Source organism: Ambystoma mexicanum, chromosome 2p, assembly GCF_040938575.1.
Source record: "Ambystoma mexicanum isolate Mex_15411 chromosome 2p, UKY_AmexF1_1, whole genome shotgun sequence".
Taxonomy (NCBI): domain Eukaryota; kingdom Metazoa; phylum Chordata; class Amphibia; order Caudata; family Ambystomatidae; genus Ambystoma; species Ambystoma mexicanum.
In genome coordinates, this window is record NC_090923.1 from 631,511,425 (window position 1) to 631,538,273 (window position 26,849).

Below are 26,849 nucleotides of genomic sequence, written 5' to 3' on the forward strand. Positions count from 1 at the left end.
TCTGATATAAATGCATTTCATTTGCCCAGTCCCAGAAACCCAAGTGGGCTTTTACTTGGGTAGAACAATATGTAATATTGGACTGATCTCTTGGGCACAGTGCAGGCAACAGATTGTTTCTTTTCAAAGATTTAGACAGTTTCACTGATACTCTGGTACATGACAAAAGGATGTCATATGAATAAAACGTTACGTTTCATACATTGCACATCCAGGCTTTCGGTAAATTGTTGTTGAGGCAGTGTGAGAGGCAGCTGTTTGATCCAACAGGCCTGGCACCTTGTCACAGGCTTTCGGCTATAGGTCACCATTTAAATCAGGCCAGGTCTGTAGTAAGCAGCAGTCAATTTCCTCTGCTGGTTCTTCAGCAAAGCACTCCAATGTAAAGTAGCCTTCATTTAGTCGAGCCCCAGAGGCAGAAGAGAACCAGAGTGAAATACATAAGACAGTCAAAACCTCAGCCGGCACATGACATGTGTTTCCGGCTGGTGAGAGGTCCCTGTAGGGTGGGAGACCAGGGCATGTGCTCTGTTTTCCAACCCATTGAGAAAGCCCTGGGGCTAAGAACTAGGCCTTCGATGCCAACGTCAACCTATCCTTCAAGGAACAACACTTCTCAAACAGACCTGTTTCGAGTGAAACATCTAAAAAAATGACGCAATGCCTGGAAACCTCAAACGTTTGTTCGACCGTGCAGGGCCTGGCACTAAAACATTGCCAGGTGCTCACCTTGCTTCTTGGACTACCCAGACCCACACTGGCACTGAGGAAAACAGCACTGCAAACTTCCATCCTCCATCAGATTCAAGACACAAAGCATCCAATTCAATGCCATGAACACAAAGAAACTGTATTTTCTTGCAAAGGAACTCTTCACCTCCATTTCTGTGCACAAGAAACTCCACCATGGCGTGTGCCTCCAAATCCAGAAGGCACGCAACGGGAAAACCACTAAACAACCGAGAGCATGGAACAAGCTCCTTCCTCAACCGAGACTCTTTCCATCCCATCCAAACATTTTGGAAATAACTGAAAACCCACCTTTCGGACCACATCTACCTGCCAATCTGTACATTAACTCTCACTCCGCACCATGTAGGTCTGCATTGAGCCATTACCTCTTCTATTCTCATATACCTCCAGCCTCTCAGGCAGACACCAGGCCGTCCAGTTGAATACATTCTGTTTGAACCAACTCCTAGTCTCTTGCGGAGTACCCCAAGATTCCATCCTTTCACATGTCCTTTTTAAACATTATACAGAGCCTCTACACACGCTCCTCAAAGATGCCCTCACCCGCAGCACCGAAAAGCTCAACAAAGACTGCCTCCTGCCAATACTCACCAACCTTAAGGAACCTCACTAATCTAGCAACCAAACCAGAGGTCCTTGTTCATCTCTACAACAGCACACTACTGCAAGCTGGTAGCACACTTGCCCCTCTTAAACGGCGCAAAGTTAAATCATTGCTACACAAACATTCATGGTTCACTCCTAAGCTTTTTGCCACCCGCTCAGAAACTGCCTGGAAAAAGACCCCATCTCAGACAACAAACTACACTTCACGACCCTTGTAAAAGACTACAGAAAAGTCATACACACTGCTAAAGCCAACACCTACAACGCCAGAATAGACAATGCCAAATCCAACACTCGTGAGCTCTTTGAAATCCTATGAGAACTTGAGACTCCCGCTACTCCTTCCATAGACTTACCCATAGACAATACCTGATGCTCTGAGGTACAAGCAGCCCTCATTGGGAAAAATCCTTACCCTACAGGAGAAAATCAGATCCAAACAATTGGCCATCCACGCCAAACCTCTACCCTGCACACTTATGCCACCTAAGCCCCCTCCCCCTTCGCCAACCCTCCCCACCTTTCGAATTATGCCCACACCGAAGCAGGAAGTGGCCAACATCATAAAAAGCCTCAAACCACCGCATTCATCAACTCCTCTTTCGCAACAAAGTTTGTCCGAGCCGCCCTGAATACTTCTGCTGCTCAAAAAGTCTCCTTGCTTGCAGCTTGACCCAGCCACTGCGACAAATTATCGACCCATCACCATCGCCCCCTTCATCCTAAAAATCTTAGGCCACGCAGCTTAACACTAGATCCAACAATACCTTGAAGAAAACAACAACCTCGGTCTCCAACAATCAGGCTCTCACCCAAGGCACAGAACTGAAACCGCATTGCTAGACCTTAAAAATCAACTCGATGACATTAAAGACGCTGGCAACCTATCCCTGCTCCTAATGTTAGACCTATCTGTGGCCTTCGACCTTGTCGACCACCAAACCCTATGCAACCACCTCACCGCAACAGCCAACTTCTCCCGTGCAGCAACGGATTGGATTAGATTCTTCCTGGCGCTAGATCCACTTGTGTCTTCATGGACGAATTTGCAGCACCACCCATGCTGGTAACGTGTGGCATGCCACAAGGCACTTGCATTTCTCCCACACTATATAACATTTACATGAAACCCTTCTTCGACTACCTTGATGCCCTCGGCATCCTATATATACAAACTACACAGATGACATCCAAATCCTTCTCCCCCTCTCAGGCAACTATCCCCAAGATACCTCCTCCATCAATACCGTTTACGAAATCAGCCAAGACTGGATGGTCTCCCACCTTCTCTGTCTAAATGATGAAAGCACTGAGGCCCTCATTGTAGGCTTCCATGCCTCACTCCGCAACCTTGATCCAGCCTACAAAACAAAGCATTCAGCATAAACAGGAATCTGATCCAAACTTCATCCATGGCTAAAACTCTGGACATTTACTCAGATGACACCCTAGACCTATCACAGCAAATAAATGTCATTTATTTGGTGTTATTGAAGAGGGGGGCATATGTTATAATCTATGCTGGTCATGATTATGGCAATGAATGTTGTGTTGGTTGAAGAGAGGGACATATGTTATAATCTGTGTGGGATTGATTATGGCTATGAGTGTTGTGATGGTGGTGATGTCACTTGTCCCCCACTGATCCGGATCCAGCGCTCTCCTCCTTGCCATCATTCTTGACAAATCACCTGCTAACGGCATCCACCGACCCTCAGCACACACATTATAGATGTCCAGAATCTCGGAACCGGCCACCGCACTTCCCAGCATCTCCAAAAATAAACCTCTTGTCGCAGACGTATCCTCTGCGCTCTCCCAAGATGGACAGGTTTCCATCCTGCAGTCCAATACGCACGACACGCTGGCTCTCTTCCTGCCAACGGCCGCGCACAGCTGCTCCCCCTGGTGGACGCAGGGGCACACAACGCTCTCCCGAGATGGAAGGGTTTCCATTCTGCAGTCCCTAACGGTCACGCACAGCTGCTCCCCCTGGTGGACGCAGGGGCACACAACGCTCTCCCGAGATGGAAGGGTTTCCATTCTGCAGTCCCCAACGGCCGCGCACAGCTGCTCCCCCTGGTGGACGCAGGAACCAAAGACCATCACCATCCACATCCAGCAACGGCCCAACTGCCTTACCGGGCCTGGCGGAACACCAGCCCAAAGAGAACTCCCAATCCGATCTCCAATCCTCAAGCTGTTCAGGAGTCACGGCAGCCACCTCCAAACATCCGTCACACTCTGGACCGACCCACCAGAGTGGACCGTGCGTGTGCAGCTCCAGACAATGGGCCACTTCAGCCCCAGCGCCACCTGGACCCTGGACCTTCCGGGAACTGGGCAACCTCAGCCCCCCCGCTGGTACATACAACAGCGCCACCAGCTGTTGTTCCTCTTGTCCTGGCACGGCTATACTGGGCCACCCGCACTCTTCAAAGCCCCAGCCTGTGCTTTGAAACTTGGGCCACAACACCGCCCAGCCTGCCGGATATCTCTGCTTCAACTGGACCTCACCCTGGACCTCCACTGCACCGCCCTGACTGCAGCTTGTTCCTGTTTGATGGATGTCTCCCTGGAAGGCAGCGCTCCTCATCTACTGCCCCTTCCCAGCAGGACCATCCCACCTTCGTCACCAGTGTTATAAACTAATGCTCCTTCTTCATAAGACCAAGACCAGAAGGTATGTAGTTTACATGTAGGTTTTATTCTCTTAGTTAGTAAGTCGAGAAAGCACTGGGACATCCATCTAGCCCAGCAGCTTAGGTCCAACTGCCACCAGTAGAACCCTGCACACCAAACATACATCAACATTCCACCAAGAGTCCCAGTGACATCACCACACCAACACTCCACCTAGAATGTTAGTGACATCACCACCATCACAACACTCATAGCCATAATCAATCCCACACAGATTATAACATAGAGATACGATCTCTGGGCTTGAGGCCAAGGACAAGTCTCGCAGTACTATTCTGGATGAGTTTCAGAGGGCGGAGAGTAGAGGCAGGCAGATTTAGAAAGAGGCTGTTACAATAGTCCAGCCTAGAGAGAACCAGAGCTCTGGAGACAGTGAGCATCTGGGGGAAGGAGAGGAAAGGAAGAATACCTCAGAGGAGGTGCAGCTGGTAGCGCGACTTCTTAGAGACGTCAGAGATGTGAGGAGAGAGGGAGAGTGTGGAGTCGAAGATGACCCCTAGGGTTTTAGCTTCGCAGGTGGGAGCATGAAGAGGGCCAAGAGAGGCTGACCAGAGAGCGACAGGAAAGGAGGGAGCGGGTGTGCCAATGAGGAGAATCTCAGTCTTACTGGCATTAAGGCAGAGATCACTGGCGGCACACCACTCCTGGATAGCAGAAAGGCAGTCAGTGATGAGAGACAGAGAAGAGGTGGCCGAAGGTAGCCTGAAAATGGATTCAGCAATGTGCTTAGCCGTCACCATTGTCAGCAGCCTACCTTCCAGAAACACAGAGCCAAAAAGGCCCATAATGTCTGGCTCCAAATCTCCATCATTCGCAAAATCAAACCCTTCATCCTGCCACAGAACTTCCAAACCGTAGTGCAGGCACTTGTGGTCTCGCACATCACAATGGAGGAAATGCTTTCTTGACAGGGCTCCCAACCGCTCATCTGGTTCCCCTATAAGCAGTCCACCATGCTGCAACACACCTTATTACAAGTGCACAGAAATTTGACCGAATCATACAGGCCATGCAAGAACTACATTGGCTTCCTTTCTCGGCAAGGATACTCTTCAAGACTGTATGCATCATCTACAAAGCAGTCACGAGTAGCACACCAGAGTACCTGTTGGCTAATCTCCAAATATCTGGTGGCACACGCAGCAAATCAATCAACTGACTCGAATCACAACTTGTCCCTCAAACAATCCTTCTCTTGTCACACTCTGGAACTCAATCCCGGGATAGGCTCGGAACGCTCCCACAATTCTCCTATTTTGCAAATCTCTAAAAATGTGGCACTTATCCAATGGACACACACACCGATGCACAATCTCTGCTACTTTTAACATGGTTCTATGTCATTTTACCAATGGATTTTACCAACAAAAATCCATCGAAAAGACATATCGAAATATTTTATTAAAAATGTGGGGGCTCCCACCCAACTCCATGGTTTCCCTGTGTTGTTAACCCCACACCAACCCCCTTCCTACTCCTTGTATACCCTTATCCACCCCACCATATATATTGCAATGAGTTTTTTCAATGGATTTTTTTATGGTAAAAAATCCATCAAGAAAACTACTGTCGGCAAAAGGACTTTGCAACGTTAACACATGCCTCGTCTGGTAGGCACCACAGTTACTATGAGAATTCCTTTGTTTCCCCTGGGGTATTGCCAATGTTATAGCAACACTTCCATTAAAATTCATAACATAAAGCAGACAGCCTTTAATAATGATATGATATGATATGGCATTCATAATGCGCCTGTACACAAGTGTTTCTAGGCGCGACCAGACAAGGATGCTAATACTCTCTACAAATCAGCTATCATCTCGCACAAAGCTAACGCCTATAATGTCCGCATTAGTAATGCAGGTTCCGATTCCAAAGAGCTCTTCTCTATCCTTAGAGAACTTGAAAATCCACTCCCTACCGTCACATCCACAAACACAAGCAAAGAATGGTGTACCACCATCCAAGATGCTCTTGCCTCCAAAATCACTACTTTACAAAACAAAATCAATTCCAAAAAATTACTCCTAGCTACAAAAAAAAAACCCCTCCCCAACCCCTGCGCCCTTTCCAGTGACAACTCCAACCCCCCATTCCAATTCACGCCAGTCACCCACAATCTCGTACTCGATACTATCTCCAAACTAAAAGCATCCAACTGCAAAGGAGATACTGTCCCAGCCAAACTAGTCAAAGCCTGTGCTCCCACCCTGACCCCCCTCATCACCAAATTTGTCAATGCCTCATTCAACTCCAATACAGTGCCGACTTGCATCAAAGAAGCCTGGGTTACACCAATTCTAAAAAAACCAAATCTAGACCCCACCATTCCAACTAACTATCGCCCCATAACCACGGTCCCATTCTTACTCAAAATCATCGACAAACTAGCCTACAACCAAATTCAAACCCATTTAGAATCTAACCAGCTCCTCGGCTCCAGACAATCAGGCTTCAGGCCCAACCACAGCACTGAAACAGCACTCTTGGACCTCAAAATCCAGATGGATGCCATTAGAGACTCAGGGAAACTTTGCATTCTCCTATTGCTGGACCTCTCAGCAGCGTTCGACCTGGTGGACCACGACAAGCTCTGTAACTCACTTGCCCATGAATTCAATTTCTCTGGGGCAGCCACTGCCTGGGTGAAATCGTTCTTAACTGACCGCACCTCCAGAGTGTCCATAGGCAAAGAAGCAGCCAACCCCATCCCAGTCCCCATAGGAGTGCCCCAAGACTCTTGCCTTTCTCCCACGCTGTATAACGCATATACCAAGCTCCTGTTCTCAGCACTCGACGATATGGGTGTCATTTACACTAATTTTGCCGATGACACCCAGATCCTTATACCTCTTACAGGCAACTATGACCAGGACACGTTAGCTATCAATAAAATTTACGTCATCATACAAAACTGGATGGCTCTGAACAGTCTATGTCTTAACGATGAGAAGACGGAAGTCCTCATCGTAGGAGCTCCAGCCAAATTAGCAACCCTTCAGCCAGAATATTCAACTATCAACATCGACGGCACCAATATCCCAGTGTCAAAACAAGTAAAAACACTGGGCGTGTACCTCGATGCTAGCCTTTCCATGACCAAACAGATCAATGCACTTTCCTCCTCCACGGCCTACACTTCCAAATTAATCGCACTCAGCCGACAATTCTTGACCCCAGCAAACTGCCTCACCCTGGCCAGAGCACTGGTCCTATCGAAATTGGACTACTGCAATGTCTTTCTGCTGGGCACCTCCAACACCAACCTAGCCAAAATGCAACTTCTGCAAAACAAAGTCCTGAGGGCAGCACTAGGCATAAAAAAATCAGACCATATTTCCAAGACCAGGAAAGATGCCCACTGGCTCCCCATCAAAGCCCGCATCATTTTCAAAACACTATGCATCACCCACAAATGCATTACTAAAAAAGGACCTACCTACCTCAATAACACTCTGCATCCTAAAACTAACACAAGATTACTGAGATCCAACGACAAACTCCTCCTGGACCCCCCTCGATTCAAAACCACTAGAGCAGGGGGCAGCAGCTTCACCACTTTAGCCCCCAAACACTGGAACACCCTACCCATCACCATCAAAAAAGCATCCTCCTTCAAGCTCTTTAAGAAACAGCTAAAAACCTGGCTATTTAACCAATATTAGCACACTTAGATAGGACCCCTCCATCGGACACTGTTGTGAATACTTAGGCCACTGTATATTTTCTTGTGAATATGTTATAAACTATGTCATGTATTGCACTGTCTGTAATGTTTGATTGTGACTAATTCCTAAGCTATCTTATAACCTCGCTGTGACACCTGAGGGTTTGGGCGTGTAACAAATATACAAATAAATAATAAATAAATAAAAATAAATAAGGAGGGGGAAACAGAGGGAGAACAAAACGACGATCTTACTAGGCCTTGTGTCATTCACCTCGTGCAAGTGAAGGGCAAATGAGAACCATCCAGAATGCTAAACTTTCACCTGGTTGAGAGAATACCTTGTACGGCTGTTATCTGGGATACTGGGTAATGTAGTTCTGTGTGCAATATTTTGAAGCAGCACTGGAAAGCTGCGAAGACTGCCATCATGAATGTAAGTACAGCACCATTCCACATCCTTACTTAGAAAACAGTACCCACCAGAGACATGAAGTAAGTTCCAGTATTTGGTGAACAAGTATTTCAGAATACTGACAACTACTCAATTTGCTCTCTTGGTGGTAGATGTGAGTAGTCCTGAGAGCCTTCTCTAATGCTTCCTGCAGTTGTTAAACTTGGAATATTGCTTCTTGAAAACTTGCTCTTTGCCATCTGAACTTGAGTCTTTAAGTATGCAGGCTTTGAAGGCCACAGGAAGAGCTCCTCCAAACCTTAAATAGAAATCACTGACTCTGGCTTTGCTATAAGTTCTAAAAAAAAAAGCAGACATGAATCTGCTCTTTTTCCCTATTGATGATACATGGCTCCTAATCCACCGTTCAGTCGGTCAGATAGCACAGCGAGTTGAGCGTTCACTTTGACATCCGTGCAGAGCCTGCCGACCAGGTTCGAATCCTGGCAGGGTCAAACTTTGCCTTTCATCCTTCCAGGGTCGATAAATGAGCACCACACACTGTGGGTAATAATAAGCAGCGCTCAGATGCCTGAGGGTTCGTAGTGCTAGATAAATGCCAATTATTATTATTCAGGTCAAACTGGCGTTTAGGATGATACCACCCCCAGAAGAATTCCCTTCTTTGCGCCCTGATTCAGCTGCAAAGTGCGCTTCTGGTGGACCCTGGTCCATATTAGCTTTATTAAGGAGATCATATCTCCGCCGTGCTCTGGGTGTTGCTGTACCATTCTGCCAAAGTCTTCCTTTGACCAGTCAGGAAAAGTGAGTTGCCAAGTCAAGTCAGTCCGCGGCAGCACCCATCCCTCTGGTGCTTGAGGGCCCTCTACAGTATTTCAGAGGCAAGGTGATTGATTTCCTAAGCTCTTTCAGATTTCCACCTTACCTAACCAACTATTATCCGACTTGCATTCTATTAGACCCATGCCATTATGAACCAAAGATAGCATTCACACTCTGCGTGCCAAACAAGCTCCCGTGGTTTGATCACGCCAAAGAGTTCAGTCTTTCTTCATCTATGTGGGTGCAATGGTCCAAGAAGACAAGCTTCACTTGAGTGCAACATTTATTTGGTCTTGTCTTGAAATCCCTTTGACAGGGGGAGGGTGGTCATTTCACCAGAGCTCGGAGGCATTTGGTGCTTCATTAGTAAAGACACAACATGCTGATTCCCACTGCCTTGAACCACATTCTGCCCGGCCCCATACTTCAGATTCGATGCGCTGCTGTCTTGTCATGCTTTTCTGTCTCAGCCTTATCATGTTATGTGCTTTTGTGCTATGTCGTTTCACATTAATGCTATGGTGCTTTGTACAAGGCAGAGAAGCACTTTGATACAGACTGAGGTGACCTCTAGCACTGCACAAAATGCACAAATAAATGAATAACACACGTAAATGGCACTCTGTTTATGAAAAGAGCCATAATGTCACAGTAGACCTGCCAATGTAAGCTGGTAATGAGACTCTACACCTCTTGTACCTAAGAACTACGTGCTGCCCCTTTTATAAGGGGTAGTATAGCTCAGTGGCAAAACGATATTCTTGGAAGCAAGACGACGCAGAGCAACACAGGTTTGAATCCTGGGTCCACGCTTAGAAACCTCTTTGGTATTAAGTGTGTTTGTTATAAATGACAAATTATAATGATTATAAATTAGAAGGACAAGGTAACTGCAGCCCACATTGAGAACGGAAGACAAGGATGAGCCCAGCCTCAGCCCAAGAGAAATCCAGCATCCCACACCACTATGGCCATACCCATGAAGTTCCTCTCAATCCTCAATAACTCCCAGGCACAGTTCAAAGCCCACCCTCATTTTCCAGAGCTCGTAGCCTCTTCTAGCTTTCTTGTCTATAGAACCTGGTAATTTCTGCTACAGAGGTTAAGTAGGCTGACCGTCATTCTCGTGCTCCTTGGAGTATTGTTTCAACACCCCCCACCCCTGCAACAATTGACAACAAGGTTTTGCGGAAAAGCTTCAAAGCCTGATCACCTCTGACAAAAAATATATGCTCACATTTCTACAACATGTCACACAGAAGAGTGCCATACTCTATCTGGCTCTTCACTTTCTACCCTGTTTGTCTTCATCTAAACTCCATGTCAATAAAAGCCGCCACCCTTCAAGGATCTGCTTGAGCACATCTTGAGCCCAACACAGCAACATGCTACTGTCAGTAATAACTATAGATCTCTCTGTAACTGCCCTCACATACATTCCCCCTTCTCATTTTGACACCTTCGAGTGCATACTTGGAATTTCTGCAATCCTGACTCTTTTTTTTCTTTTCCCAACAGACGTACGTACTCACTATTGCGGTGTTAGATCAGTTTGGGGCCAACTGCACTGGATCACTCACCATCTCTGTAACACCCGTAAAAGCACAGTTCCTTAATATTACGTAAGTAAAAAAAGTCGTATTATCTACTAAATGCTTCTTGTTTGCTAGTCCATGCTGAATTTCACTGTGAAATATACCTAAGCTTTTCACAGCTCATGGAGATTCTAGGGTTTTAGAAACAGAAAAGAACCACCCATAGTCATTGTCCATGCTGATATTGCAGAGCACAAAGCAGCTCCCAGGTGTATCCTGAAGACAGGAGTTATGCTTCACTGAAGAGTGTATTCCTTAAACAGCCCAACTACTGTTTAGATTACATGGCCGCCGAAGTGTCGCCCATCCCTCTTCACTGACCTAGCATGCTCAGAAGAGCACATTGCGTCTCTAGCGTCATTGGGGGGATTTGAGGACTATCCGCGCGGCTATCCTGTTAGAAATTGACACAGACAAAAGAGGAGTTATGAGGTAGCCTATTAGGCCTGTGCTATACACAGTTACTCTTTACAGAGAAGAGCTATACCTCAAGCTTCTGAGATCTTTTATCCAAGCTAGCAGAGATATGCCTTACACAACAAAAAGGTAATAGGTTCACTTACTGAACAGTAGAGCCATCCCTGCCAGCTCCAAGTGCTTGCTCCTTAGACTACGGAACTATACTTCAGCAGGGCTGGTGCAAGCCTTATTTCTGCCGTAGACAAAAGTTCATTTTTGCCTTGACCATCCACCTCCAAATGCACCCCACTACTCTGCTGCTTGGCAGGGCCACACGTACCAAGTGCAAGACATCCATATACTGCATGTTTTTAATGATCTTGCTACAACGCTATTTTATGAATTCACCTTTTTACGTGCCGCGTCTCTGACAGTCTGAGATTCCTGACATGGCTCATCAGAATTAGAAAAAATAATCCAATCTGGCAGGATAACGAGCAATTCTCGCAAAGCGCGCTATCACCACAAGGCCACACACACACACACCCTAAGTTCTGCTTTTGAGCCTGGCAGAGTTTGTCAGTGCGCAGTGGGTGACTGGAAAAGTGGGACAAGCAGCTGTAGAGTATTTTAAGTTATCCGTTACTGGAAGCATTCACTTTTTAACAGCGTGGTCTTCTGATTGCCCGCTCTGATGTTCCTGGTTATGGTAACTTTGCCCAGAACATTGTAGCACCCATCACAACGCTGATTGCCCTCATCAGGTCTCACTTTGTTTTTTATGTGGTTGCTTACTGTCACAAATGAGTTTGCAACTCCTTTGAAAAACCCAGAACCGACATTGTGGTGCAGAGTAGACATTTTGGAACATAACATAATGCAAAGCAATATATTTTGGTCAAGATTTTTTGGACCTTGTATGCTAAAACATCTAGCCAATGCATGTGACGTAGCTCCAATGGTTGCGCTAAACACCAGGTTGTGGGCAATTCCCTGAAATTATAGTATAAAGAGGGAATCTTAAATATCCAGTGGCATCAAACAAATATCAATGCAAGTGTTGCACGGTTCCATGCTAAGATTTCACATCATCTTCGGGTAGAAATGAGTACAAGGGATAGTGCAAGGGATAATGCGTCCCTGGCGAAATCTGGCCAAACAATGATATATTTTGGATTAAATCTTATATCTAACGGGCAGCTACTCACTCCACGACCACATTTCAAGGGACCCCTTGTACACGTTGCAAGTACAGAATGAACAGTAGCAGTACAGGCCCTCATATAGGAAACAGGTGATGTTCTAGCATGGGTGGCAGCAGCAGAACAAGTTCCTCTCGCACTTTGAAAAACATTGCATGGACAGCAAAGCAAGATGGCCACTGGTATAGAAAAGGACAGCATGAAGAGCAGCAATGCAGCACACACGCGTGCCCTAACTTGTCTAGGCTGCAATGCTGCACTTATCCAAAAATGTAGGTTTGGGGGATTTCACTAAGGTTGGTTGTGAAATTGTAAGAGCTGGAGATGATCACCCTGGAGTAATGGGATTGGATAAAATGGCTATTAGAGAGAACATCCAACATCACATTTTGTTGGGGTGGAAGTGCTGAAGCGCTGCCTCACATGCCTCTCACATCCCTTTAGCCCACCCTTAACTTGAACCAGCTTCTTAACAAATGCAGAGCCCATTGGATTATTATAATTCGATATGCAAATTAACATAGTTACAGTGTAAAGCACATACTGTGTCAAAATGAATTGTGGAAAATGCATCACTGCTATTATACAGTCCTTGCAAGATCAATTTGCAATGCACAAATCCCTTCTTTGGAGTGTCTGCACTACACTCCCTCCATCCTGTTGCCTCTGGGGACTGTCCTATAGTTCTCCTTTTTGTATGGAAACAGTTTGAAGAACAGTCTATCATCCTTTCTTAACACTATTTCAGACTAAATAAAGCTGAAAGTGGTTTAGAGCTGCCAATCTCCCTTTGCTTCATTTTCCACTTTTTGCAGGTCTCCCTGCCACAATACCATTAAATGATCTAGCTGAAAGTGGTTTAGAGCTGTCAATCACCCTTTGATTACTTTTCTACTTCAGCAGGTCTGCCTGCCAGAATGCCATTAAATGATCTAGCTGAAAGTGGTTTAGAGCTGTCAATCTCCCTTTGCTTCATTTTCCACTTTCTGCAGGTCTCCCTGCCAGAATGCCATTAAATGATCTAGCTGAAAGTGGTTTAGAGCTGTCAATCTCCCTTTGCTTCATTTTCTACTGCAGCAGTCCTGCCTGCCAGAATGCCATTAAATGATCTAGCTGAAAGTGGTTTAGAGCTGTCAATCTCCCTTTGCTTCATTTTCTACCGCAGCAGTCCTGCCTGCCAGAATGCCATTAAATGATCTAGCTGAAAGTGGTTTAGAGCTGTCAATCTCACTTTGCTTCATTTTCTACCGCAGCAGTCCTGCCTGCCAGAATGCCATTAAATGATCTAGCTGAAAGTGGTTTAGAGCTGTCAATCTCACTTTGCTTCATTTTCTACCGCAGCAGTCCTGCCTGCCAGAATGCCATTAAATGATCTAGCTGAAAGTGGTTTAGAGCTGTCAATCTCCCTTTGCTTCATTTTCTACTGCAGCAGGTCTGCCTGCCAGAATGCCATTTCTATACTGCTTTCCTTACCCAATCGAATGCAGCACTTCCTCTCAGCCTCATCCACATTCACACAGTTCTTCCCCCTTCCCCACTCCCTACAAGCACTTTCTCTTTTCCACTACACCACGTTTTTCCTTGTCCTTCTCCTTCCATTATCCTTTGTGTTCCACTGTATTCTCTTCATGCCAACCCTTAATCTCCTCCCCTTTCCCCCCACATCCTTTTCTTTCTCTCTCATATACCTGATAAGTGGCCCTATGTTCTATGTGATACCTTCAGACAAAGATAGCTTTTCAGACTAAACCAGTTGTTATTCTGGGAGTTGTAGTTTCAATTTTCCATTCTAAAGTATAGGCTTTCAAAAGATATAGATCTACAGGCGCCAGAAGTCACAGTTCTTGCTGTTGGCTAAAAAGCCAGGCTAGCCAGGCTAGCGAGCTCTGTCATAAATGATATGGGACCACTAGGAAATTAGATTCATTTTTTTTCCTTGATCCCATAATTTCTGTGGCGTTCTTCTGCAAGGTCTTCCTCTCCACTGTCCCTAATCCCTTCTTCTGACAACCTCTCCTCCTTCGATCCTCCACCAATCTTCTTTCTCTCTCCTCATTGTCTGCCCATCAGCAAATCCCTCTCCACCCATCCACTCCTAAATCTGTTGTTCATTTTCTCTTCGCTGTATCCTCTTTTTCCACCACACATTCCCTCCTTCCCCTCCTTTAATCTCCTCCTCCTCTACCCCTCATCCCCTCTGCACCCTTCTGCTCCCCAAACCTTCCTTACACCATTTTTGCACTCACCCCTTCAGCCTCTTTCCCCCTTCTTGCAGTTAAGCGCATCACACCAGTCCGTGCATTGCCCTGACGCTGCTTTCTGCCAGCACTCTCCTTACCCTTGTAACCTGGCTTGGAATTTTAGGATTGCATTCAAGAGGGGACATGTCATGGAAATGAGAGTCTGAGGGCAGACCTGGGACTTGGACCAGATCAAACCCAAGCTGGGCTGACCTGGGCCATCAACCAGATCAAACCTAAGCTTCTGCATGCTGCTGTAGCTATGATTTCCCTCAGCAAGCATATGCAAATGTCAACATATACACATAAAAAGCAAGTTTGGGGTAGTGTGTATATTGCTTTGTTTAATATTTTGCTTTGTTTAATATTTGTAAGGATGGACAGTCTGATATCCATCCTACTAGTTGTTGAACTCTCTGTGACTTTCAGTTGACTGTACGTGTACCTTCAGGGCGCAGACTTGGGTGTGGGCTGGGTCTGGGAGACAGCCGGGCACCTCCTAGCCCTGGGAAGGTGCAAGTGCTACACTTTCAATATTCCAAATGTGAGTATAATCGCTGTTGTGCCAACCCAACAAATTGATAAGCTTGTTATATGGTGAGAGCCAAATAATCTTGATTCCACTTTTGTAGTTTGCATATAAACATTCTTTAATAGTATTCAAAAGATTCTACGAACTCTCTATGCGTGTTTCACCCTTTGGTTGTCAAAGGGATCCTCAGGAGAGTATCTATTTCTTCACACTGTTCAATCTTAGTGTGTGCTGTCTTAAATTCTTTCTCCTTCATTTTTAAGAGTTGCAGATATATTCAAGGTCCAGGTCTTTTCAAGTACTGGCCTTGTTTAATAGAGGTGTCAGCCAGTTTAGAGGGATCTGATTGGCCTACTCCCTATGCAGCAGATCTGATGCTTGCTAATTTCTCCTCGATAAACACATTGCTTAGTCTGAGTGCCTGTGAATGTATTGCATAGCTGCTCTCCTGAATGCCTTGCAAAGAAATGGAAAATCCTGCTTCACGTCATTGTGTTGACTCTCCTTGCCCTCCTCCTAAACCCCCCTCACTTCCCTTTCGTGCAAGGATACCTGCAAGGACAATTGTGAAAATAAACTTCACAAAGGGAATTAATTTATGGTCACAGTGAGACTTTGGAGGCAAGTGCAGGATGGCCCCTTCCTTCATAGACTGGCGCCCCCTGCTGAGTTCGTCACAGGCAAGTGCCTAGTTGTCCTAGAGGTAGCACCTGCCCGCCTCTTCAGATAACAGAGAACATGCACATTTCCTTCTTCAATTGCAGAGCTATAATTGGCATATTGGGTGGAAGTATAATGCCCCTTCATTTTGCTTTCTACCAGGATTCCGTCTCAGAGTGTGGCTATCATGGAGAATTCTGGAGGTAACGTCTACGTGGCGACCGTTTCTGCAGTGGGTACCAATCTCCGGTACCAGCTAGTCGTGCCTTCCCCCTACTTCTGGATTGATGAGGGTAAGACTGGGGTTTAGAATGTGCAATACATTGGTTGTGGGCAAAGAGAGGTGAGTGCCATGTTTCATCAGCCCATCTTTACAATCTTTTAAACTGAGAGTTCAGCCAGGGTGCAGAAAGGTTTTTTTGAACACATGTATTCTTTGTTGCTTTTGAGGAAAACATATGCCGGAGCATCAATGTCCTCCTCAATGTCTGCTCTCTTAGGTCTCATGCCTAAATGAGACCTTTATGTACGTTTTCAGGGCAGTAATCTTCATGTTTGTGTATAAGGGAATGTCATTCATTCCTGCTCGTTGAAAATGCATAGGCGAGGGAAGTATGTGTCCCTGGAATTTAATGGATTATTAATTTCATCTCAGTGAGGGTGAGGTCAACTGGGCATGCACAAAGGGAGCGTCATTGCCTGTTTGCCCTTTACCTTAAGATCCATGGCATGAACTTTGCAGAATGTGTGACCCCTCCCCTGCTGTGCTTGTCATCGCCTAAACAACAAGATTCACAGGGCCACAGGTATCACAGAGCTTCATGATGGCATCCTTAGTATTGATAGATTCCAAGAGCCGAATGCCAGTCTATGGATCCTCATCTGCACCTTGACACGTGGGAAGAGGTCCAAGCTCTGTGCCCCCACCCTGCTGGAAGTGGTGCTGCATTAGGCTAGCTCTTCACATTTAGAATGGCAAAAGTGACTGGAAAATATATCTCACCTGATACTTCCTAACCAATCTCCGTCGCAAAGACGCACACAAGAAATATCCTGCATTCAAAAAAGGATTTTCAGCAGGGATCCTTTGTTGAGTTATTTGCTGTCGACTGTCCTCTGAAATCAGGGTGAGGATATTAGAATGCATAGTCATTTTGGAAAAAATATATATGTGGAAGTCAGTGAAATCAGCGTCATGATGTGTGGCTCTAGCCACTGGTGCAACAGCAGCTTAGTTTCATGGTTTTCTGCTGCCAAATGAAACTCTCTGTTTACTCAAGGAGTATGGTCGTGTGGGGATTCATTTATCAACTTTTTTGGGGTTTTGAAAACGTTTTTTTCCCGTATGGCTTTTCACTGGTTAAAGATGTCAAACCTATATTTATGTTTTGGCGTTTACATGTATCGTCTGTCTTATTTATGTTTTGTGTCTCTCTATCAGAGACAAGCCTTTGTAAATGCTGCATTAACTAGAGCTTGAAAGTGGTGGCCACAGCTACGCACAATGAATGTGGACCTCTGGTCTACGACAAGATCACTGCCAACCACTGACTGCTTGAATAGAGCTTTCCACACTGAATCCAATGGCTTCAGTGGCCACCATGTGGCCAGGATGGTCTTCAGGCTGATGGCCGCTCTTCCGTCTAGTGTGGCGTCAATGGCTCATTGAAAGTAATCAGGTTGTCCTTTCAGAGAAGATGTTCTTGTTTAGCTTATTTCAGTTCTGTTCTAAATGCCAGAATTTGCCAAACTCCGACCCTGTTTCATGTATGACCTATTGAGGACACAGAGTTTACTGGTTCTCAGGAGAAAGGCCCTCTCCGCAGAAGCTTGATCATTGCCCTGCAAACATGCACTACGCTATCAGTCCAGGAAATGCCCTTGCTTGCTAATCCTACTCCTCTGGAAATCCTCGAGGAGACCTAAATAGCAAGGAACGTTCTAGCACGTATTCCTTACTATTCCCAACTATCTGGGAATGTCCAAGTAGAACTACCTATCCTGGAATCCACTTAGCAGAACTACTGACCGAGCATGTCATACAGTAACACCAGGAGTTTTAGGACAGATCTGTCTGTTGCACCACCCATCAGTCTTTGTCAAAACAATCTGACACAACAAGACACAGGGAGGACCTTAGCCTAACAGCCGAACCCAGAGGAGATACCACCCCCTCCACAGACACTGGAAGCTCAACAGGAACAAGGTCCCCTTGGAAAGCACACAGATACTCAAAGACACTACTATGCTAACTTTTTCCTCTGCACCAACAAACAATAGAATGCAGCTACACCCGTCGAATAATTTGGCCTAGCTGCACACATACTTCCACACCTTCACGTTCACTTCAACAGTCTTTAGAACGCAGCTATACCCCTTGAAATCGCCTAGCTGTCACATTATCTCATTCTCAAACACCAGCCGTCAGAATGCAGATACCCAAGTCCTTTGGTCTTGCTGCACACATTCTACTAATCCCACAAAACCACCACATCACACCTAGCACTAGTATGCAGCTACACACCACCTCACCTGTTGCACGCTCGCTGCACACATACCGCGTGCACCCAAGCACGTTTTACTAAATTCTCTCTCCACTGACCTAAACTGCGGTCCCCAAGGGTGTTCAGCCCCCAAACGCTTTGGAATCATTCCAATGGGAAAAGGCTCTATAGAAATGCCTGATAATTACAGACTGGGCTCAAATCTCAGCTTCACCACTTAACCAAATTGTGTGATTCAGGGCAAATGCTTTAATCTCACTGTAATTACAATATAGGGGATTGCCCCAAAAGTGGTACAGCTATTGAGGGGGTCTCAAATAGTCACACAAAGAAATTCAAAAGGTGTGAAAAATAAATTAATAGACCGTAGTCCTAATTTGCATGGTATCCAAACAGGGATATCCTAATTATTTTACCTTGTAGCAAACTGAGATAATCAAATCAACATTTTCTATCTAAATTTTGTATTTTTATTTTACAAAAATTGGAAAAGAGAAATTGTGATCTTGAAAGTGACATGAAATTTACAGTAAGAAATAAACATTCCAAACAAATAAATCTGAGTGTACATAAACAAATTTGCCATGGTTTAACATTCAAATAAAGACAAAAAATATGTATAAAGAATAAAAAACATTCAATTCAATTTGTTTATACAAAAGTGTAAATTCACTTGTACAGGTCTGCCAACATTCAAATAAAGACAAAAAATATGTATGAAGAATAAAACATATTCAATTCAATTTGTTTATACAAACGTGTAAATTCACTTATACAGGTCTGCCTCAAATAAAGACAAAAAATATGTATAAAGAATAAAAAACATTCAATTCAATTTGTTTATACAAAAGTGTAAATTCACTCGTACAGGTCTGCCAACGTAAACTTTTCGCAATGTTTGAAAAGAAAGGGATTCAGAGAAATAATGATTTGAACTGAGTTGATGTTCAAGCCGAAAAAATCACACATTTAGGTTTCGGCGAGCCACCTGTAGGGCCACTGCTACTGCTGTTAAAGAAACGCCTTCCTCGGGGCAGAGTCAGTAATAATAATCCCTGCGGGGAAGCAGACAAAACATATAAATACAAAGCAGAAAAAAACCAATATTGCAGAAAATAAATAAATAAAGAGAGGGGGTATGACTTTCAATATGCTACTTAAATGAAAATCTCAGTTTTGCCAAGTTAATTATTACTAAGAAATTTTATTTACCAAAGGCTACTCAATGATTATGGCCTGAAGAGGAACCTTACCCAAAATAAATGTGGGGGGAAATTTCTTCAAGACAGAGTTTCTGGACGTCAGATTCAGCTCAGTGTCAAGCATGGGCAACAGTGTCTGGTAAGGGACCAAAGATACACACTCCAAATCAGAAAGCTAATGAATCAAGTTTTCTAGATGGGTATAACTGCTATTATAGCAAGATGTATCAATACTAACAGGTATTGTAGACATAGTCTTCCAGTATGGATGGGAATGAAGTCCTGAAGTTAAGGATGCCATGTCCATCCACACGTGGGTAATATCTTCTGATGAAAATTCATCATGGATAGAAAAACAATAAATGAAGGAAAAGAAGAACAGAGAAGAAAAGAGAAAGCTGAATAAAGGGGATTTATTGTTGAAGTGGTGCGTTATTAAGGTAACCACAAAAAGAAACATGAAAAAGAATAAAGTAATTGCTTACTTTAGTCAAGATTATTTAATTTTTCGCTGAAACATAGAATGCCAGGAAATGCTTCCTTCAAGTGAAAATTATAGGTAAACCTTCCGTAAATAACAATTAGTTCCAGTGATGGGAACAAGAAAACCTGTTGAAGAGAATAAAAACATCCCTTTCAGTACAAGCTTAAATGCAATGAAATTCGATTTCACGAGTGTAAACATGCCAGTTCTAAATTTGGCTGAAGAACGTGAAAAAAGCCCTATTTAAATTAGGCTATGACAGTGTAGCAAGCGCTCGTAAAAGCACTAGGGTAAATATCCGTCTAACAACAGTTACAGCCTATTCACCTACCCTCAGCAATGGAGGCGTAAAAGCTGCACATAGGTCACTGCAGCCTGTCAGAAAGATTCCTCGTGAAGGTCTGGCAACACAAGACTGAAGCTGTTACTGCGTGCAAAATATACTGAGGAGGGCGTGATGATGCCCTCCTTGTTAGCGAATGCTCAGTTCCTAGAAACCGTTGATATGCGGCTATTGGGTAAGCCCCGACACACCCCTTGCATGAATTGCTCACGGGATGTGGCCAACCCGAATGTGATAGCCAAGACACACCCTTTTGGTGTCTTCAAATGGGAACCGTTGCTTTACGGCCTCACTAAACAGAGACCAACACAACCCTTGCTCGAGTTGCTCAAGAGACATCGCCAACCGAAATGTGATGGCCAATGCCATCGGAGTGTCTTTTATCGTCCGAGCAATGCGGGCTATATTGAAAGTGCGGACGGAGTTGTAGGCACCTTGCAGGACAAACTCGTACGTGGATATATTGATGTGGGAGGAACCCTTGTATCTAGAAAAGTCCCTGCACAAGTGAAACTTGACTGTGCACAAAACGTAAGTATCAGTTACAAATGACTGAAGTCATGTACTGTCTCAAAAAGTAATAAGAACCTGCAGAAAATGCGCAAGTAAAAGGAAAAGCAAAGAAAAAGACCGGACAGGAGAGCTAAAAGTAAAACACGGTCCAGCACGTAACATAAGTGTTGGTCAAACTGGAAACATCAAGTGGTCTTGAATAAAAAATGAAAAAGTACCTGCAAGAATACTAAAGGCGATCATCAACTGATATCTTAGTATATATAATGCAGAGAAGTTGGCTATGTGCTCAATGCAAGAAACAAAAAGACAGAAAAATTGAAAATAGGTCAGAGGCTGCAATAGAGAAAACCATCTGCAAATACTCACAGAGAGCAATGTAACTTAGGGGTATTACACAGTTACAAAGGTGGAATAAATTCCTCATTTAATCCATGAGTGTGAGTGCCTAGTTGGAAAATCCAACGTGCCTCTTTCTCTAGCAAGCTTTTATGTATATTAATCGAGTTTCTGACCGTTTCCACTACCCACCATAGCATATCATTTGGTGAGTGTTTCAAAGTCACATAATGGTTGACAAGAGGAGCCGTCAAAGTTTTGCATCTAATGCGGGCTCGATGTTCCGCAATTCTGATATGTATAGCTCTGCTTGTTTGTCTGATATATCTTAATCCGCTGTGCCTCAGCTCCCAAAATTGTGAGTCCCCAGAAGTGATTGGTTGCTAGATTATTATTATTATTATTTTTGATATAGTTGATTAATCAACTTTTCAAAAAATCAAACAATTATTTCACATTTCAATTGCCACATTGATGTACCATACAGCGAACAAAATATTTAAACATTTTGAATTTCTATGAATTATACAAAGTTAAAAAACATTAATATGTACAATAACATTCCTCCATTCCTTCATTTGGCTTCTAGTATTTCCCTGTTGAATTCGAGCATGCGGTTTCAACTTAATTTCAATAGGTAGAATAACTTCCAGGAATGGCACTAACGCTTTTATCACAGTAAATTTTGTAGTAGAAAATATTATGCTCCAAATCAGTTTTTCATTTAATTAATTCTTCAGCTTTAGCAGTTTTGACAAGAACTTAACACGTTGTTCATTCAGCTTGCCACAAGATATCACAAGATGTTGAAGCGTTTCTTTCTCAGTAGCAATCTTGCAATAACGACAGTAATTCATGTCAGATGGTATAACATTTCTCCTTACAAGAACTTCTCTGGTCAGCTATAGATTCAACCTGAGGCGTAAGAATTTATTTCGTATGGTCGGAGAGGGACATTTCAATAAATAGCCTGTCATTTGGCCTAATTTTTTATTGCCAAAATTGCTATTGGAAAAATCTTTGTATTTTAGACAGGATTCTCTATTTGTTATCCAATCCCATTGGTAAACCTTGGTCTTGGCTCGCAAAGGATTTTCAATCAGGAGCGTTACCGTTATGTCAGCTTTGACCAAAGTATTCAATACACATTTACGCCATGTGAGGGGAAAGATGTGATTTGATGAGGACAAATAATGAGCCACAGTGCCCAAGATGTTATTATTTTCCAAACCCAACAGACACTTTCGAAAAAAGGTACACAAACGCCACTTTACTCTGCTAGCCAATGAGCTCAGGCCCAATTCGAATCGCAGAATTGGCATGGGAGTACAATTCGGAAGGTGTAATACCTTTTTCCAAAAGCAGGCTTCCAGTTCATTCCACATTTTGTCATTGTTATATAGTTTAGATTCTATTCCATAGATCAAAATGGGAATTACCTTTTGTTCGTAAAAGAGAAGTAAATGTTTCAAAGTAAACTTCCCATATTTAAATATCAAGATCCTTGCTTGTGAAATCAGACTTGTAAGTTTAGACTGCATATTAGTCCAAAATAAATTGTCAATAACAGTGTTCTGAATTGTGAGCCCTAGATATTTATATTCAGATACTTATTTCAAGGTTTCATTTTGTATGGACCAAATGTGATTGTTAATTTTATTTTTACCTCGATTTTTGCAAACTAATATTTGAGATTTATCTAGATTCACTATTAGCCGGTTCACTCCAACATAGGTGGCTAAAGCGGATAATAGATTTTGAAGCCCCTTTGGAGTTTGTGAAATCAGAACCTGGTTGTCAGCGTACAGAACTCATGCTATGCACTGACCACCCAATTCAGGGGCATCGGAGACAACTTGAAATAATTACCCATGTCCAAGATAAAGAAATTAAACAAGATAGAAGCCATAATGCAGCCTTGTTTGAGGCCTAAATATGTGTTAAATGATGAGGACAAGAGTCCCTCCAGGGACAATCGCACCTGCATAGTTGTGTCTGAGTGCAACTGAATTATCAGTGCTAACAGCGAAGTTGGACAGCCAAGAAGTTCTAGTTTTTGAAATAATAAATCACGGTCTATAGAGTCAAATGCCGTCCGAAAATCAATAAATGCAAAATACAAATATTGATTCCGGAAAGCATACTGAGATTTGAGCATGTTTATGGCAATCATGTTGGGTAAAGTGCCAAGCCCACTGACAAATCCAGATTGAAAGGGGTCTCTCTTGTGATGACTCTTGGACCAATCATTCAGATCTCTTAAGATTATACGGCAGAAAATCTTCCCAGGGACGTCTAACAAGGAAATAGGAATAACTTGCCGGGTTTGCTCGGTCTCCTTTCTTGTAGACTGGAATTGTAATAGAGTGTTTCCAAGACAAGGGAATTTTTTGTGATAAGAGTATATTCATGAACATGATGTACAGGATATCGGCCCATATAACCGGAAATTGCTTCATTAACATATTTGATAACCCATCTGGGCCCGGGGCCCTGGAGCAGCTAGCTTTGTTGATAAAGTATACAATATCGTCTTTATCAAACCTTAGATGGAAATTAGTATGATGCCTGGGCCCAGAGAGGCTCAATTCAGATTTTGGAGCAGAATAAAGATTAGTGTAGTAATGAACCCACGTGTCCTCATTCACATCATTGGTTTGGACTCCTACCTGGTGTCCTGAGATTACTTGATTGATGATTTTCCAGGAGTCTGCAGAGTTTTTACTGGACAATAGTTTTAACATATTACTGCCATCGTTTTGATATAGTTTAGCCTTCATTCCCCTCATCCAATTCCTATATTTGGTTTTGATATGAGTCAAGGCTAGGGCTTGTTTATCACTAGGAAGCTTATAGGCCGCCCTCCTTTCAGAACGAACAAGTGACTTCATGTTTTTTACTTCATGATCAAAAACGTGAAGATGGGGTGTTTGTTTTTGTTTATGTCTGATGGAGTCTGGCTGGAACAACTGCATTAATTCTGGATAGATTACGGTCGATTCTTGGTTCCCAGTAACTTCACACTTGAGCTGAGCATCATAACAGAATCTAAATGCTTCCAAGGATGATTCCGTCCAAATTAAACAGGTCCTAGCAGAGTTTACCACAGTGGAGCCCTGTATGTATTGAGGTTGCCCTTGAGTCATGTCAGAATTAGATGTCCAGGCCACATTTAGCATGTTATGATCGCTCGCTTCAGTGTGAAGCACTTGGAAAGATTTTATTACGTTCAGCATATTTTTGTTCACATAAATGTAGTCAATAGTTCCATTGCTAGAGGCACGATGCCAGGTTGCCCTTGGAGGGATATCAGTAGCAAATGATCCATTTAACATAAATAGGTTTCTGGACTCAACAAAATTTGACCATTTGACTAGTCGAATCGTTTCTGTTTTCCGTTTTGGACCTAGACAATGTAAATTCAGTATACCCGCTATAATGAGGGAATCGAATTTGCCATCCAAGGTTATTAGATCCAAAGCTTTGTTCATGGAGTCCAGAAACCCATCATCTGTTATTCCCAAGGGATTCCAGTACACGTTGATAAGTGCATTATAGGTGTTATCTCTAGTAAATTTGAACATTTGCAGAAACGGATGTGGCGAAAACCATGCTTCTGATTTTAGGGATGAGCTCTGCTTAATGGCAGATAACAAACCCGATACTGGTCGCCCAGCAATGCCTTTTACGGCTGGATTCAAGAGGATAACGTAATTATTCCAAGAAGGAACAGACATGAGCCAAGATTCTTGTAGTAATATTACATCATAAGATTGCAGATTAATTTCCTTGTTGTTTATGAAGTGCTTATATCCTCTTGAATTCCAGCTGATTAAAGACAAGACATTATTCTGAGCAACCTAATGCTAGCACTGAGGGACTTTTGGACTATTGCAATCATGAGAGCATGTGTTTTGCCTTTGAGTTGACTGTTGTTGTGTAGTTTGAATAGATGTATCAGGTACAATGCTAGCAGATGGACCCGGCCCTGAAATGATTACAAAGCCACGTCAAAGAGCTGAGACTTAACGGCACAGATGGTGCTAACTAAGACCCTGGAATTTATCCACAAGGTCCCTGATGACCGATTCGATGTATCAGAGAATTCTACTTGCTCAATATCAATGGTACCAATGTCGTCTAGAGCAGGAATCTCATTAAATATAGATAGCTCTGAGGCTCTATTCAGATTATACTGTGGAGCCAGGAAAGGCCAGCATATCATAGTTGATGAGTGAACTGACGGCCGTTTAGTCGAGTGGGTTGAGGTTTTTTGTTTCGCAGGATTCCCACAGACATTCAAATTTCAGTTCTCCATTACTTTAATCCCAGACTCTTTTCCATCTGTAGTGTTTCTGTCATCTAGAATCTTCAATATTGTGGTTTTGATCAGATTTTCTATATCTGTAAATGAGGGGGATTGAGTTAACTGATCATTACTCTTATTTCCATATTGTGTCTTAGTCTTTGCCTGTATTGGTTGTGTGCTATCAGGAGCTTGAGTTTGAGCTTGCTGTGGCAACTGTTGACTAATCTTGCCCGTATTTGCAAATGCGTTAGCACAAGCGGTTTTTGGATTATGTGCTTTGGTATCGCATGATGGGAAAATCAGGCTCTTTGGGGCAGGTTTAGAGGCCATATATTCATCCACCGCTTGTCTAACTTCTCTACGGCGGTCAATTAAACCCTTATCCTCAGATGCTGAGGTAGGATTTGTATATGTTGCTTCTTTATTTGGTTTTCAATGTTCTCGGAGGTGAAGGCTGAAACAGCACTCACCAAGGCATTCAAGGGGCTGTAAAATTGCACAGAATTACTCTTGTCCTGAAGGGCCTGACTCTTCTTTGTGTGTATTTGTAGCATGTATTTTTTTGCTGTGGCCTTAGAGGTGGTTTTAGCCGCTGTACATGAATAAGAAAGATTTTTGACAAATGATTTAGTTTGAGATGATCGCTTTGTCATGATCCTAATGTTTTTGGATTTCTTAGATAAGTCATCCTTATTTTGCCCTGTTTTAGCATTCGAATCAGGTGCATTTGTACTTGCACCTTCAAAAAGTGCATAGTTTTGTTTTTTTTTGCATATCATTGTGAGGCTCATTTGTATTGCAGGCCAAATCAATAATCGGGTTCAAAATAAATGAAATGTTATTACATTTCTGTGGTAACTCTTCTGGCTGCAAGTTGGTTTGGGAACTTGCCGAGATTTTCAAGATGGGAGGAGTAGATAAACCACTTTGTTTCTCTAGAATATTTGAGATGGTCTGCTGCCAGGCTAAAATCTGATTAAGTTGTTGTGAGTGTACATCAGCCTTGTTGGTCAGTGCTTCAAACAATTTGGCCAGAGAAAGAATTGCCATGTTCATCGAAGTAAGTGCAATTTCGGTTAAACCGTTTGGATTTTCTACTTATTCAACCGGAGAAAAATGATCAGCCAAATTTTTCCGTGGAATTGGAGCTATGAAAGAGAGTTTCTCTACTGAATTCATGTCACTGATATTTGTAAATAAAACCGGTGATTTTGATAGATTTTCAGACAATGGCCCTCATTACAACTGAGGTGCTAAGTGCACCAACTTTACCACCATGGTGTAAACTACGTTTACACCATGGTGAATGGCGGATTTACCGCCCCATTACAAGGTGAGTGGGGCGGTAAATCCCCATTTCCCATTTTCCCTTCCCCATTCCCATTTTTGCCCCATAGGGCATAATGGGAGTGGGGAAGGCGCTCATTACGGCACCGTAAATTACGGTGCCGTAATTAGCACCAAGGTGCCTTAGCACCATGGAACTTAACGCCTGCAAAAAGCAGGCGTTAAGGTGGGAATCAGGCGTTAAGCGTTAACGGTGGCGTTAACCCTTAACGCC